Source organism: Musca autumnalis, unplaced genomic scaffold (genome assembly GCF_047663935.1).
Source record: "Musca autumnalis isolate F117 unplaced genomic scaffold, ASM4766393v1 scaffold_4, whole genome shotgun sequence".
NCBI lineage: Eukaryota > Metazoa > Arthropoda > Insecta > Diptera > Muscidae > Musca > Musca autumnalis.
The window spans coordinates 152,665,177-152,682,137 of record NW_027411977.1 but is presented as its reverse complement, the minus strand read 5'-3'; the positions used below and the strand labels follow the sequence as shown (position 1 = coordinate 152,682,137).

The window sequence follows — 16,961 nt, the reverse complement described above, 5'->3', positions numbered from 1 at the left end:
AATTTTCTAGAAAAATTAAATAAATCACATGAATTACTCTAAAGATAAATACGTAAATATTTTTTAATGTAGCCACCATTTCATTATGTACTAGTCTGCGGGCATTACAGCGAAAAAGGTGTAAGCGACCAAATTACAGTTATATTTCAAATATTCTCAAAATTAGTTCTTTATATGATAAAAAGGATTTAGTAGAGAAACTATACCAACATTTAAAAATAAATTTTTGTTAGATAAAAAGTTATTGAATAAAAACCGCCTTCTGTAAAATTTGCTTTTGTTATGGGAATAAAGATAATAAAATAACGGTAAAACATATACAAAATAAATGAGCTTTTAATAATAAGTTTCTGTTGCCACAACAGAAAGCTCACAATTACCGCATGACAGCTATATCCGGCCACATGTTGATTTCTGTTACATTTTTCCACAACTGTTAACAAAGCGCCACAATATGTCGGGCGTTGTTGTTAAATTCAGTTGCTACCAGTTACTTCAACCGAACGAAACATGTAACGGATGTTGCGTATACGTCGTGTTGCCCTTGAACAAATCGTATTTCGTGGCCGATTTCGTCTGTTAATTGAGTCTATCATCTTTTAAGCTGTGTTGAGCTCTTTTGTGCAACCAAACAACAGAAGTCAATGCTGCTGCAATTAAAAAGTAATATAATAAAACAGACCAGGAACAGAATTAAAGTAAATAACGCGAGGGAATCTTTCGTTCGGATGGAGAAAATAAACAAGAAAGAAATTCAAATACAATATTAAATTTTGTAATCGCTACATCAATGTTTGCTTGGTAAACAAAACAAAATTGTCGTTAGATAAAAATTCAAAGAACCCACTACAATATTTAAATTAATTAAAATGTAGGCAGCAACAACAACAAAAACTGTGGCAAATGAGTACCTATTTGTCAACAAAATCACAGAATTTGTGCCGATAAACGGTCCACGGTTTCCCAAAACCAAATGAATTGTTGAAAATATTAAACGGGTCAACGACAGTAAGAAATAATAGGAAAATAAAAATTGGAAAATCTTGAGATTGTTTGTCCAAAAATATGCAAATATTTTCAAAACTCTGTTCTTGTTAATTGTGCCAAATCATCAATATAAAAACAAGTTAAGAAAAATACTGTAAAAACAAATGACTTTCCATGGAAATGAGCATTACCTGAAAGTGATTTAATTTAAATATAACGTAAGTTTTGAACTTAACAAATACGTACAATTAAATAAAATGTAAACATTTAAGAACATTGTGTTGGTGCCTCTTTCTGAGAGTAAAGAATAATTCCGATAATTTGTGCACTTTTTAATTCTGAAAAATCAATATTTTATAGCAAGTTGGCGGCTTATTAAAGTTATTTCATTCATTTTTAGTCCCTCCACTATGAATTATCGGTATTCAACTCTTATATGTATCTTTCGAAGTGTTTTACCGTAGTGGAATAATTTTTTTTTGTATTTTTACCAGAAAACCTTTTTTGGTATATTAAATTGTAACTGTAACTAACAATAATTGATCATGACAAGTGTAACTGCTAACGGTTAAACATTAAAACATCAGCCAAGGCACAAAGTTTTATTCAAATGCCATGTAGTACAAAGTACCGACGTGTATCCAGCATTACGCGGTTGGGTGTATCTTTATATTGACTTGCCTACGGTTCGAACACACGGTCGCATGGACCAGAAAATCGCATGGACCAGAAAATCGCATTTGTTTTGCTATTTTGACCTTTAAGAACTGTTTCTACAGAGTTCATATGTTCTAGAAAGTTGTTGGTTGTTTGTTTCAATTTTGATCTGTCTGATATCTGTAGATCACAACCCGAGAAATTTTTTTAAATAGATTCGGGAAGGGAATTTTCTCCGATATTTCGTTCCGAATTCGGAACGAAATGGTTTAAAAATCCTTTACCAAAATCTGTACGAAATCAGAACTATTTTTGCCGAAGGTGCTTCGAAAATTGTTCGCAATGAAATTCAAACGATTTTTCGGAAGGTGCTTCCGAAGTTGTTTGGTTTACATTTGGTTTGCTAAGTTGTTTCCTCTTAAACGTGCTGTTGTTGTAGAAGCATAGGTTTGATGCTGGGCTGGCAGTCGTTGACCGAAGCACTTTTGGTTTCGGGCCAATCCTGTACAAAGAACCAATGCCGTGGGATTGTATTAAACGTGTCGAGTGCGTTGTCGTTCGTCGCTTTAGTAGCTTTCGAGTGTTACAATGACATATTTTCTTCGATTCGAATACAGGTGTTAGTTACTATTGCTTGGTTGAGGTAAAATGCTTACCGAGTTGTAATGTTTATACCCCATACCACACTATGCTTTTGTATGCAATATGAAAAAGTGAACGAGATAGACCCATGGTTACTTTTGATGATCTACATAACATAACATTCTGAGACGAATTATGCATGTCCGCCCCACGGTACAATGTATAGGAAAAAAGATCCGATTCAAAAAGAAGATATTTTTTTGGCCACAGGACGAACGCTATCCAGCAAAAGAATTATTAACAAGTAATGGGTTTTTATAGAACTTTGTGGTAGCCGCAACTACTTACAAAACCCCCTACCAACTAGTTATTCTATAACCACTAGAATAACTAGTTATTTTATGGCCACTAGAAGTTGGAAAAATAAGCTAAACAAGTGAGAACGACGTTAAGTTCGGCCGTGCCAAACTTTTATTACCCTCCACCACGGACTGTATTGAAGTGAATAGAAGCAATTACTTTCGTTTCGTTTTTGAAAGTACTAAGCTCTTCCTATTATTCCTTGCAAAAGCAGAATATCATAACTGATGATATTTCCGGTAAAAGAGCTCACATGGGGCACTATCGTTGTTCTCTCCGAAACATGGACCAATATTTATAATTGTGAACTTTGTCTAAAACTTTCAAAATAACGAAAATCCGAAGCATCGTTCTATGGAGGCTGTATAAAACGTTGACCTATACCGATAAATTTCTGGTGGAAAGTTCTATACTAAATACCAAATTTAAATCATTTCGGTGGGATATTGGAGCCAAAATCTACGGGGGCTATATGAAGACATGGAGCAATACCCAAAAATTTCGTGTGGAAAGTTGTATACCCCTAACGAAGACTAAATACCAAATTACAGCCATTTAGGGATATTGAGACATAGCCTTCAATATACCGAAAATCGGGAGTTACGCTTCAATGGAGGCAAAATGAAGACATGAACATATGCTTATATAATTTCAGCCACTTCGGATGGATATTGAGGCCACAATCTTCAAAGTACCGAAGATAGAAGGGTTCGGTTCTATACGGGCTATATGAACACATTGGCCTATACCGACAAATTTCAGGTGGAAAGTTGTATACCTCCAACGAAGAATAAATACCAAATTTCAGAAATTTCTGTGTAATATTGAGGCCACAACCTTCGGGAGGTACCGTTCTATGCGGGCTACATAAAGGCGTGAACATATGTATTCCGACAAATTTCAGGTGTAAAGTTGCATACCTCCAACGAAGACTAAATACCAAATTTTAACCATTTTGTTGTGTTGTTGTGGGCACAACCTACAAAAAAGCGAAAATCGGGAGGTACCGTTCTATTGGGGCTATAGGCTTGCAACTATATAAAATATTTGTTTTAATTTACATAACTCGCGTACGAACATTAAGGGTTATTTAAATGCTTGCATGTGGTAAGAATCGGTTCAGATTTGGATATATGTAAGTAGCTCCCATATATGTTTTCGCCCGATTCCATTTAATTGATGCACCAAACACGCTACGCCTGTCCAATTTTGATGAAACGTGGAATATGTGACGGGATGGGGTCTACAAATAAGTTTGCACAATTATTTTGAAATCGATAAAATGATGACGGAATTTTGACTACAAAAAGCTTTAAAACGGTCAAGACTTCGTTGTAGCTCTTATCTTAGCGATTATTTTACACTTTGCATTTTCACTGTTTAAAAACAGAATAAATTTTAATATTAAACGATTCATTTTAGTTAATCACTTTCACTTTTGCCGATAGCACTTGAAATGCCACAATAAATGAATTTGGTTCATAATTTGGTTTCGTCGGGTATAAATGCTAAATTCTGTCAATCAATGTAAATTTTTTGCGTAGACAATCAATTGCAGAATTTTTATCTTCTTTCATATCACTAAGTAATTACTGCAGACGATCGAAATTGGACAACAATGCTTTTGTTATAAAAAATACAAAGCATCGCCTTTTTAGGGGATAGAAGAGTAGAGGAAAATAACTTTTAGAAGATGGGGTGAGAAACTCACTTACAAATTCTTGCTGGGATGAATCGTACGGCATATATTCAGTATAATAGAAACACATTTAAATTTAAATCCTACATATGCTGTGTAAATTGCTTTAATGAACAATTTTCACAATTTATTTTTATGAACACCATCACATTAAACTTTCTACCGTCCTTTAAAAAAAAAAAAAAAAAAAAAAAAAAACACAAACATTGTTTTGTGTTTAAGGCAAACACCTCCACGTAGTAGAACTACAATATTAGCATCTTTTAAATAATGATTTTTAAAAATGTTTTTTCTGAAAAAAGGGTATGGATTTGATAGAAAAGTACCCATTGTCGTATACTACTCAATGGGAGCAATTCTCCTCTTCAGTTGTTTAAATATATCAAATATTTATCTAAATGAACAACTATTACCTTAAGATTGTAATTAGTCTAATTAAAACCAATGCTCAAAGGAACTTAATGTTACACGAGTAAAAAAGGGCTAGTACGCAATGGGGGATCCATCTCCCACAATGATCCAACAATAAACACGGCGCGCCTTAAGTAATTTTAAATGGAAGGTGCTTACACATGGGAAGTTTTTACAGATTTTGAAACTACAATGCTCATACATGAGAAATATCAAGAAACAAAAAAAAAAAAAAAAAAAATAACCGCAGGGATTTTCAAATAAATCGCGATTTAAGTTCAAATTTTTTGGGGTTCTTTAGGTTTTCACGATTTTGCTTGGAAACCGAGAGTCTTATGTAAATGGGCATAAGGAGCCGATACAGTCAGTGTATTGTTTCAATTTGAACTTCTATATCTCAAAAACGGTAAAACCTACGAAAATATCATAAAAGACAATCTTGTGGAGAATTTTCACAGCTACAACATTTTTCTAGGCCAATTTACATAGGACTCGCGGTTTCCAAGCAAAATCGTGAAAACCTAAAGAACCCCTAAAAATGTAAACTTAAATCGCGATTTATTTGAAAATCCCTCCGGCGATTTTTTTTGTTCCTTGATATTTCTCATGTATGAGCATTGTAGTTTCAGAATCTGTAAAAACTTCCCATGTGTAAGCACCTTCCATTTAAAATTAGTTAAGGCGCGCCGTGTAAATTTTAGTATACCTATTTGATTATTATTGTATTGAGAATCTTCCAACATGGTGAATTAATTATAATAATTGTTTAATATTAGTGTGGGGAAGGGGAGGGGTTGTCACGGGGAAGGGGGACCTTCCTAAGGGCTACCACCGTGGTGCAATGGTATGCAAACCCGCAGGTCGCGGGTTCGATTCCCCGTCCAAGCAACATCAAAAATATTAACGGTGGAAAAATACCCCTCAGTAATGTTGGCGACATTTCCTGAGTATTCCAGCCATGTAAGACTTTTCAACAATTGGTGTCTTAAGACACGACGTTCGGACTCTACAATAAACAGTAGGTCCCGTGACATTGAGCTAATATGAATCGGGGTGCACTCATTGATATGAGAGTAATCTCCCTTGTCCCGCATGGGATGTTTGTGGAACAATTATTATTATTATTAAGTGTGACATATCTGAGCAACTATTAGTCTGACAACTTCTAAACCTTGTTAGTGAAACTCTTATAGCGATTGAGAAAAATAGAGCATGACAACATTCAAAGGAGTTATGAAAAACCTTTTCAAGTAGTAAGAATCACTTTCAGATGTCCGGTGTGGAAATTTCATTACAATAATGCTCTATTTTAAACACTTCAAATAGGCAAAGCTTGAATTTTTCAGAAGAAATGCGGATATCCTGAAGGAGCCGCCATATTTTGCGGTGGTAAATATTAACAAGTGAGCAAAGGCTACAGTCGGGGCCGACTATGTGATACCCTATACCACTATCCCTATCCATAAGCTTTTCACTGGTAAACATTTTTTAGGTCATATTGCCCGACCTTCAGCAAACCCAATATGCGTCTTCCTCTCTGAGACCACCATTAGGTACCAAAATTTCGATACGATAAAAATTGCGACCAGTAGCGTGATTACAAAAAAAAAAAAAAAAAAAAAACAAATTAGAAAAATGACTATTGCGATATCTCCGTTGGTCGTTCACCTACGCGAACCAACTTCGCACCATTGTAAAGGTGGAATTTTGTACTTTTATAGTCAGGATTTGCTTTTGAAAGGTCCCCAACCAAAGCTGTGATATTCGTCATTACAACTAAAATCTGAAAGGTTGGGTTGGATTAGCGACTTTTGCGATATCTTCGTTGTTTGAACACCTACCACAACCTCCTTTAGATCGTCAAAAGGGTGATATTTTCTACTTTCATTGTCAGGTTTTGCATTTGGTATACATACCCCTTAGACGCTGAGATATTTTCTTTGGAATAAAACTTTGACTTTTCTTCAAATAAGTTTTTTGTCCATTCCGACCCCTGAATATTATCCGGCCATCACCAAAATCAGTAGTCTTCTTCTCCTTCCGGACCCCCATTAACCACCAAAATTTCGTGAGGATCCGATCAAAATTGCGACGTGTAGCGTGATTACATTAAAATGGACAAGACTATAGTCGGGTCGGGGCCGACTATGTGATACCCTACACGACTACCCCTGTGCATAAGCCTCTGACTGGTAAAATTCAAAATATTAAAATTGGTATAGCTTAGCGCTTTTGCTCTGAATGTCATCACTAATAAAGGTAAATTTTGTTGAAACGCATTTAAGCGCATCGTCAGTATAACTCAAATAAAAAAATGGAAAAGTGGGATATTCGCCAATCATCAATAGGCTTCTTTCTCTGTAAAAACCCCATCAACCCCCAAAATATCGTGAGGATCCGATAAAAATTGCGACGTGTAGCGTGATTACAAAAAAAAAAAAAAAAAAATTAAAAAAATAAAGGCCATATTTTCTGTTTTCCTTGCCAGTTTTTGCTTTCGATATACCGCTTACAGAAGGGAGATATTCGCTTTGAAATAAAACGTTGGCCTTTTCTCCTAATAAATTTTTTCACAATCCGACCCCTGAATAATGTCCGACCATTACCAAAATCAATAGGTTTTTTCTTCTTTGGGCCCCCATTAACATCCAAAATTTCGTGACGATCCAATCAAAATTGCGAAGAGTAGCGTGATTACAAAGAAATTAAAAAATGGGATATATTACCGAATATAGCAAAAACGCAAAAATGAAAAGTTGGTTTCTATTAGGCAATGGCAGGTTTCTGATAAAATAGTAACGGGATTAGATTCTTAACATTTTGAGCCACTTAGAAACAAAATCATTTCAACCTGGCAAAGCTTTATGATCACATACCGGGCTGTCAAAGATATTGCTTCTTACATTGTAAAATTTTATTAAAATCTATCAAACGAAGAACAAATTTGTTTCGCTCGACAATTAAAAACCGCTAACATAATAAACAGTTTTTTAAAGGATAACACGTGTAAAGGTATGTAAATTAATATTCTGATTAAGAATTAAAACAAGTTAGATTTGGTAAGGAATATTTGATGTAGACTTGTAGTGTATTTTTTGTGTAGTTTATATTGTAGTTTATATGGGATTTGGAATAGAACTCTCGGTATTGCGACGTATTTGCGATACTACTATATGTGTAGAAAATTTTATCCCCGTATGGATCCGTAAACTTATAGCAAAATACTTACAGATATCGTGACAATTAAAACTTTGGATATTTTTTTAATATTGGACTTTGCTGGGAGTGGGACTTGTCAATATGACACAAGTTATTATCTTACAAGATAGTTATCTTAATCGAGTTATACAAAGCATTGAAATCTTTTATGTTGAAGATCTCTTAATTTAGTAACTGGGACTACAAACACTTACTTAATTTAAAAATCTTAACCTGTATTTATAAAGTATTGAATAATTTTCTTTATATGTATATGTAAATATATATCTGAACCGATCGGAACCATATTTTCCGGTCGTGATTCTAAATTGAAAGGTAAGTCCTGTTCAATGTCAAATTTTAAAGCGATCGGATGCAAATTGTGTCCTTAGTGCGGCTTAATATAAAATCGGTTGAAACATATATATGACAGTTATATCTACATATATCTGATCCGATTCCTTCCAAATTTTGCAGATGTATTTTTATGCTCATTCTAAACATCGGGACGAAAATTGAAACGTCCAGCAGCTTCCAGTGACTTGTTGTCATTGGGCCCATAGTGCATCGTTAGAAAGGTGATATTTTCTACTTTCATTGGTATACCCTTTATAGAAGCTGAGATATTCGGTTTGAAAAAAAACGTTGTCTTTTTCTCCAAATAAGTTTTTTGCCCATTCCTACCCTAAATATTATCCGACCATCACCAAAATCAATAGGCTTCTTCCACTCCGGGACCCCCATCAACACCCAAAATTTGGTGACGATCCGATTAAAATTGCGAACAAACGGACGGACACTCATAGTCATCGACTCAGCTCGTCGAGACATTCATTATGGTATATATAAGTATGGGTCTACGACCATTATTTCGATGCGTTACAAACTTTTTGGCCAAAACCAACTTATAATACCCTCCCCACATAGTGGTGTATGGTATAACTAAAATGTAAATATTAATTAAAATGTATTCGTAAAATGTACGACTCTGACAGACATAACGCTTCAAAAATGGACTTGTTGAAGTAATAAGCCAAGCCTTATTAAGCATTACACTCGATTATAAAAACAAATTATAGTACTCTTTACCAAATCATTTTATATGAGTGTATCCTTTATCAGGATTGACATTTATTTACTGAATATTACTGAATGTACTTCGTTTTCAATATAGAGTGAATATGCATCGACATTCTAATAAATCTTCATGTATACCTATGTTTTAGGATATAAGGGTATAATGTATTTTGTGCATTTGTATGTAAAATACAAAAGGAAGCGAGATAGACCCATAGTTCCTTCTGGACATATACATAGAATCACTTTCTGAGCCGATTTATGCATGTCCGTCTGTCTGTCCATATATTTTTGTAATCAAAGTACAGGTCGAATTTATTGTCCGATTCAAATAAAAATTGGGGAAAATCTTTTTTTGACTAAACGACCAACGCTATTTATTTTGGTAAAAATCGGTTCAGATATGGATATAGCTCCCATATATATTTTCACCCGATTTGAGGTAGGCGCAAGGAAGTGTAAATGTCAATGTGAAACACATTGAAATGTATGCTCACTTGCCCTCAGCAAGCGCTCACTGGCTATTTCTAACATATATACACATTTATAAATGGTGGTGTTTTTTATTGAAGGGCATAGAAGAAATGCAAAACAATTAAGACACATAGGTACATACAAAATTCCAAAGAAATATATAACACACTTTAATAAAAGAAAAACTGAATGGAATAACTTATAAAAAGTCGCACTTATAAAGAGAAAAAATTATATAGAAACATCCTTGAACGCTTCTCCTTAGTTGTGAAATAAAACACATTTTCTTCAAAGTTGAAATCATCAGCGGGAAATCGGTACAAAGGTACATCCATATTTCAAATATACATATGTATTTATTTATTTATTTTTTTTATATATAATTTATCTTATATTTAATATAAGATAAATTGGGAGAATAGCATTAGCAGCTTAGGCCATCAGCTATATACATATGTATATATGTATCACGGTGCTCTTGAATTAAATTTAAATGGAAGGTGCTTACACCTGGGAAGTTTTTGCGGATTCTGAAACTACAATGTTCATAGATGAGAAACATCAAAAAACAAAAAAAAAAAAAAAATCGCCGGAGCGCTTTTTAAATAAATCGCGATTCAAGTAGACATTTTTAGGGGTTGTTTAGGTTTTCACGATTTTGCTTAAAAACCGTAAGTCCTATCAAAACGAGACTGAAGAAAATGTTGTAAAAATGTTAAAATTCTCTACAAGATTGGCCTTTACGGTATTTTCGTAGGTTTTACCATTTTTGAGATATTGAAGTTCAAACTGGGACAATGCACTGACTGTATCGCCCCCTTATAAAACAATGTCGTGAAGCGTGCGCCTTAACTAACTTTTAATGAAAACCGCTTACACAGGGGAAGTTTTTGTGAATTCTGAAACAGCAATGTCCATAGATGAGAAAAATCCAAAAACAAGTAAAAATTCTGTATTTTATTTTTTCGACCTTTTTATGTTTTTAATCAATAGTTTAAGACTTTGTCTTATTGGGCTTATTAGGTCTGGGTATTTTGAATGAAAATAAAAAACTATTTATTTCATTTTTTATCCAACGTTTCGTTGGGATTTTCCAACTTCCTCAGGGATAATTTTATTTAAATCTGGTAACGACAACAGAGACGGTATAACATTTTTAATATAACATTATTTTTTGATCTTAGCACTGAGAGCAAATCAATACTTACAAATAATTTTTCGTCAAGTTTCTACATTTAATATTTGTCAAGTGTAGGTTTAAAAAATATATAAACACAACAAACAAACTAATAAATAAATGTAAAAATAATTAAAATTCTTGTAAATATCACAGAGTTGCTTAGGTGCTAGGTATCGCAGATGATTAGAATACTACTAAAAAATTGCTATCGTGTATATTGCGTTTGTATTGTCTTTATCCTCTTTTCTGTTTATTGCACTTTTTATTTTTTGCTGTATTCTTAAGCTTTCTATCGTGTATCGCTTGTTCTCTATTCTCTCCTTATTCAGTATTTTGACGTTTGTGAGATCTGCTGTGTGGCCCTTTTCAACACAGTGTTGTGCCAAAGCTGTAGTTTGTTTTCCCTTTTTTATATCTGCATCGTGTTCTGCTACCCTTGTGTTTAAGCTTCTTTTAGTTGTCCCAACATAAACCTTATCACATTGTTCGCCTGAGTTCCCTGTGCATCTTATTTCGTAGACTACATTGTTTTGGTCTGCTTTTTCTATTTTTGATTTGGTGTTTGTATACAAACAAGATGTTGTTTTGTATGGTTTATGTGCAACAGCTGTTCCTTCTTCTTCCATGATCTGTTTTATTTGTTTCGTTTCTGTCAATTTTGGAATGTATTGAACGCCGTAATATTTCGTGTTGCCAGATGTGTTGTTATTGCGCGTGTTATGGGATAACGATTTCTTTAGCAGGTGATTTATTAAGTTTGTAGGATAGCTGTTTTGTTTTAGAATTTCTTTTATTTTTGATATATTTTTGTTTTTGTAGGATTCGTGGCTTAGAGTTAGTGCTTTTTTGATTAAATTGGTGGCGGTGTTTATTTTTTGTTGAATTGGTTGTGTTGAATGATAGTTTATTATTCTTCCTGTTGCCGTTGGCTTCATGTACCAGTCGGTATATAACTTGTTTTCTGTCTTATATATTTTTATGTCCAAGAAAGGTATGCTGTTGTTTTCTTCCAGTTCCAAGGTGAATTTGAGCTTACTGTGATAGTTGTTTAACGTCTCCAGTATTTTTCTTTCTTCTCCTTTTTTAACTATTGCGAACATGTCATCAACATATTTCGTCAAAAATTTAAAGTGGATGTTTTCCTTGTCAAGATCTTCTATTATTTGTGTTAAAAGGGTGTCCAAAACAATGTCAGCTATTGTTGGAGATAGGGGATTCCCCATTGGCATTCCATAAATTTGTGAATAGATTTTCCTATCATACATAAAATAATTGTTATCATTTAGACAGAATTGTAATATTTTTAGAAATTGGGATCTGGGAATTTTTGTGTGATTTTGAAGATTTTCCCATTGTGCCATTATATTTTTAATAGCCAGATGAATTGGGATATTCGTAAATAACGACACTACGTCGAAAGAAACCAAAATATCATCGCATTCAATTTTTAAAACATCTAATTTTTTCTTTAATTCAATTGAATTTTTTATATTATATTCCTCTACTATGATATGTTTCAATATTTCGCCCACGTGTTTTGATAATTTGTAACACGGTACCTCCATCGATGAGGATATTGGTCGTAAGGGCATGTTTGGCTTATGGACTTTTGGAAGGCCGTATAATCTGGGAGCATTCGAGGCATGTGTTGTCAGTTTGAATTTTTCCTGAGTTGTTATATAGTTTTGTTTGTAAAGATCCATGATTATTTTATTGTTTGTTCTTTGTAATTTTTGGACTTGATACGTATGGTTTAAAATACAACGCTTCATGGTTTGAGAATAAAACAAACATAGAATTTAGCCAAGAAAGTATGTGGTTGCTATCATTAGGCCCAAAATTCTCTATTCCTGTCAACGAACGACACTTCTCTTCATTACAATTAATAGCCGATTTAGAACAATGGGTTCAAACGCTATCAGATGATAGACAAAAAGAAATAGTAAGATCGAAAATAACAAACAGAATATTAACATACAGAAGAGCAACAAAACTTAGCCAAAAAGATAAATTCATTTTACAAATATTCGAAGAGACTAAACAATTTTTAAGAAAATATAGAGAACAAATAGTCATTACCAAAGCGGACAAAGGAAATAAGACAGTAGTTATGTACCGAGATGCATATAGTAGTGGAATGGAAAACCTATTGGCAGACAAAACAACTTACAAGGTAATGAGAACAGACCCAACACAAAAATTACAAAGAACAAACAATAAAATAATCATGGATCTTTACAAACAAAACTATATAACAACTCAGGAAAAATTCAAACTGACAACACATGCCTCGAATGCTCCCAGATTATACGGCCTTCCAAAAGTCCATAAGCCAAACATGCCCTTACGACCAATATCCTCATCGATGGAGGTACCGTGTTACAAATTATCAAAACACGTGGGCGAAATATTGAAACATATCATAGTAGAGGAATATAATATAAAAAATTCAATTGAATTAAAGAAAAAAATTAGATGTTTTAAAAATTGAATGCGATGATATTTTGGTTTCTTTCGACGTAGTGTCGTTATTTACGAATATCCCAATTCATCTGGCTATTAAAAATATAATGGCACAATGGGAAAATCTTCAAAATCACACAAAAATTCCCAGATCCCAATTTCTAAAAATATTACAATTCTGTCTAAATGATAACAATTATTTTATGTATGATAGGAAAATCTATTCACAAATTTATGGAATGCCAATGGGGAATCCCCTATCTCCAACAATAGCTGACATTGTTTTGGACACCCTTTTAACACAAATAATAGAAGATCTTGACAAGGAAAACATCCACTTTAAATTTTTGACGAAATATGTTGATGACATGTTCGCAATAGTTAAAAAAGGAGAAGAAAGAAAAATACTGGAGACGTTAAACAACTATCACAGTAAGCTCAAATTCACCTTGGAACTGGAAGAAAACAACAGCATACCTTTCTTGGACATAAAAATATATAAGACAGAAAACAAGTTATATACCGACTGGTACATGAAGCCAACGGCAACAGGAAGAATAATAAACTATCATTCAACACAACCAATTCAACAAAAAATAAACACCGCCACCAATTTAATCAAAAAAGCACTAACTCTAAGCCACGAATCCTACAAAAACAAAAATATATCAAAAATAAAAGAAATTCTAAAACAAAACAGCTATCCTACAAACTTAATAAATCACCTGCTAAAGAAATCGTTATCCCATAACACGCGCAATAACAACACATCTGGCAACACGAAATATTACGGCGTTCAATACATTCCAAAATTGACAGAAACGAAACAAATAAAACAGATCATGGAAGAAGAAGGAACAGCTGTTGCACATAAACCATACAAAACAACATCTTGTTTGTATACAAACACCAAATCAAAAATAGAAAAAGCAGACCAAAACAATGTAGTCTACGAAATAAGATGCACAGGGAACTCAGGCGAACAATGTGATAAGGTTTATATTGGGACAACTAAAAGAAGCTTAAACACAAGGGTAGCAGAACACGATGCAGATATAAAAAAAGGGAAAACAAACTACAGCTTTGGCACAACACTGTGTTGAAAAGGGCCACACAGCAGATCTCACAAACGTCAAAATACTGAATAAGGAGAGAATAGAGAACAAGCGATACACGATAGAAAGCTTAAGAATACAGCAAAAAATAAAAAGTGCAATAAACAGAAAAGAGGATAAAGACAATACAAACGCAATATACACGATAGCAATTTTTTAGTAGTATTCTAATCATCTGCGATACCTAGCACCTAAGCAACTCTGTGATATTTACAAGAATTTTAATTATTTTTACATTTATTTATTAGTTTGTTTGTTGTGTTTATATATTTTTTAAACCTACACTTGACAAATATTAAATGTAGAAACTTGACGAAAAATTATTTGTAAGTATTGATTTGCTCTCAGTGCTAAGATCAAAAAATAATGTTATATTAAAAATGTTATACCGTCTCTGTTGTCGTTACCAGATTTAAATAAAATTATCCCTGAGGAAGTTGGAAAATCCCAACGAAACGTTGGATAAAAAATGAAATAAATAGTTTTTTATTTTCATTCAAAATACCCAGACCTAATAAGCCCAATAAGACAAAGTCTTAAACTATTGATTACAAGTAAAAATCGCTGTAGAGATTTTTAAATAAATCGCGGTCAAAATTCACATTTTTAGGTGTTTTTTAGGTTTTCACGATTTTGCTTGAAAACAACAAGTCCAATCGAAATGGAGCTTAAGAAAATGTTGTAGCTGTGAAAATTCTCTAGAGGGTTGACGTTTATGATTTGTTCTCAGGCTGTACCATTTTCGAGATAAAGAAGCTCAGTTTACATTTTTAGGCTTTTTTGTTAGGGTTTCGCGATTTTGCTTGAATACGGCAAGTCTTATCTGCATGGGACCTGAGAAAATCTTATAGCTGTGAAAATTCTCTACAAGACTGGCTTATGTAATTCTTCCTAGGTTGTACCATTTTTTTAAATATATAAGTTTAATTTGGGAAATTGCAGCCATGACATTGTTTTATAAGGATACGATACAGAATTCAATTGAATTTGAATTGTCCGAATTTCAACTTCTATATCCCAAAAGTTGTAAAACCTATGAAAACATCATTAAGGTCAGTCTTGTAGATTTTTATAGCTACAACATGTTCTTTATTCATATTTTGATAGGACTTGCGCTTTCCAAGCAAAATCGCAAAAACCTAAACAACCCCTAAAAATTTCAACTTTAATCGCGATTTATTTAAAAAGCGCTCCGGCGGTTTTTTTTTGTTTTTTGATTTTTTCATCTATGAAAATTGTTTGAATCCAAACATATATTTGTTTGCAATCAGTCCCAAACAAATATTTGTTTGGATCCAAATATATTTCTAACATATATTTTTCTGCGTGTACATGTATTTGTTTCAAATAATGGAAATTTACATAATAGGGATTGTCAAAGTTGAAAAGTTTTAACTTTATATTTTTATACGCATACGGTATTTGGGTAACGTTCATTGAAATGTGTTTAACTTTATTATTAATTTTCTCGTTTAGAGTTAAGCTTGATGATCGGAATTTTTTGCAAGTGAAAAAGGAAAGCCAAGGACTCGAACCCACACAGTCACCAAATTACGTTACCTGGTTTCGCTGTTGGTTAAGCAGCTCTTCAGACGTATCGACTGTCGAATGGCTTCTCTGTCCTAGAACTTTTCGTTTTTCAAATGCAAATGTGTTTTTATACATTAACGGATATTTGGTCGTTGAAATGTATTTCTTCATGACAAACGATATTTTGCGCTGCTTTTGAAGTTAAGAGTTTGGCTTTGAACGCTAACACGCTGTGGCAACATTTTTTGATATGTTTTCAAGGACGTGGGTTCAAATCCCATACGGGCTCAGCCTTTTTTTATTTTTTAAAATTTTGCCTGTTAGGGCGAAGATAATTTTTTTAATGATTTTTATTATTTTCTCGTTTAGAGTTAAGCTTTACGATCGGAATTTTTTTTGCAAATGAGAAAGGAAGCCAAGGACTTGAACTCGAACTTTTGTTTTGAATAACGCACACGCAACTATTTAGGTAATGGCCATAAACATTCGAAAATATATGGAACACATGGGAAATTGATACAGTTTCGACCGATAATATATGGGAAAAACTATCAATCGATAGTGGATTTTAAAATAAAGTATCGATACAATCGATAGAGTCATCGATTGTTTGCAAGCTCTCCTCTATGGTACCCTACTCCACCATGAATATGAATACAACATGGAATATTACGTCTTCTGAGCTAATTAAATCTGAAAGAAGATGTATTTATACATGAAAAGGGACGGATTTATATCTCAATAATCATAAGTAATTTACATAAATAGGTCAGTATACTTATAGAACGATGCCATGCCCGAATTTCATAATAATTGGGCATACATAGCGTGTTTGACACATCAAAAACATGAAATCGGGCAAGAAAAACTCTAAACCGATTTCAATAAAATTTTGTAAACTTATCTTTAGTTCCAATTCCCTCGCATATTTCAAAGTACAAATTTGGACTGATGTTACGTGTTACGTACACATTCCAAAGTTCATCAAAATCGGACATAGCGTTATTGGTGCAACAAATACCTAAAATCGGGCGATATCAAAATCTGAACCGATTGTTACCAAAATAAATGGTGTTTGTCCATTGGCAAAAAAATGATCTTCCCCAAAACAAAAATACATGGACAGACTGAAAGGCAGATGGACGAATAAATCAACTGAGAATGTGATGCTACGTAGATCATCAAAATTAACCATTGGTCTATCTCGCTTCCTCGCTTGGACCTATAT

General features: G+C 33.4%; 1 protein-coding gene across 1 annotated transcript in view; it reads left to right on the top strand.

Moving 5' to 3' along the window:
- Nucleotides 1-478: 478 nt before the first annotated feature.
- Ac78C (adenylyl cyclase 78C) overlaps nucleotides 479-16,961 on the top strand; it is a 259,118-nt gene continuing 242,635 nt past the window's right edge. Inside the window, exon 1 of the mRNA XM_073981732.1 lies at nucleotides 479-1,205. The gene's annotated coding sequence lies outside the window, so the exon portion shown is untranslated. The remainder of the gene's footprint in view (nucleotides 1,206-16,961) is intronic.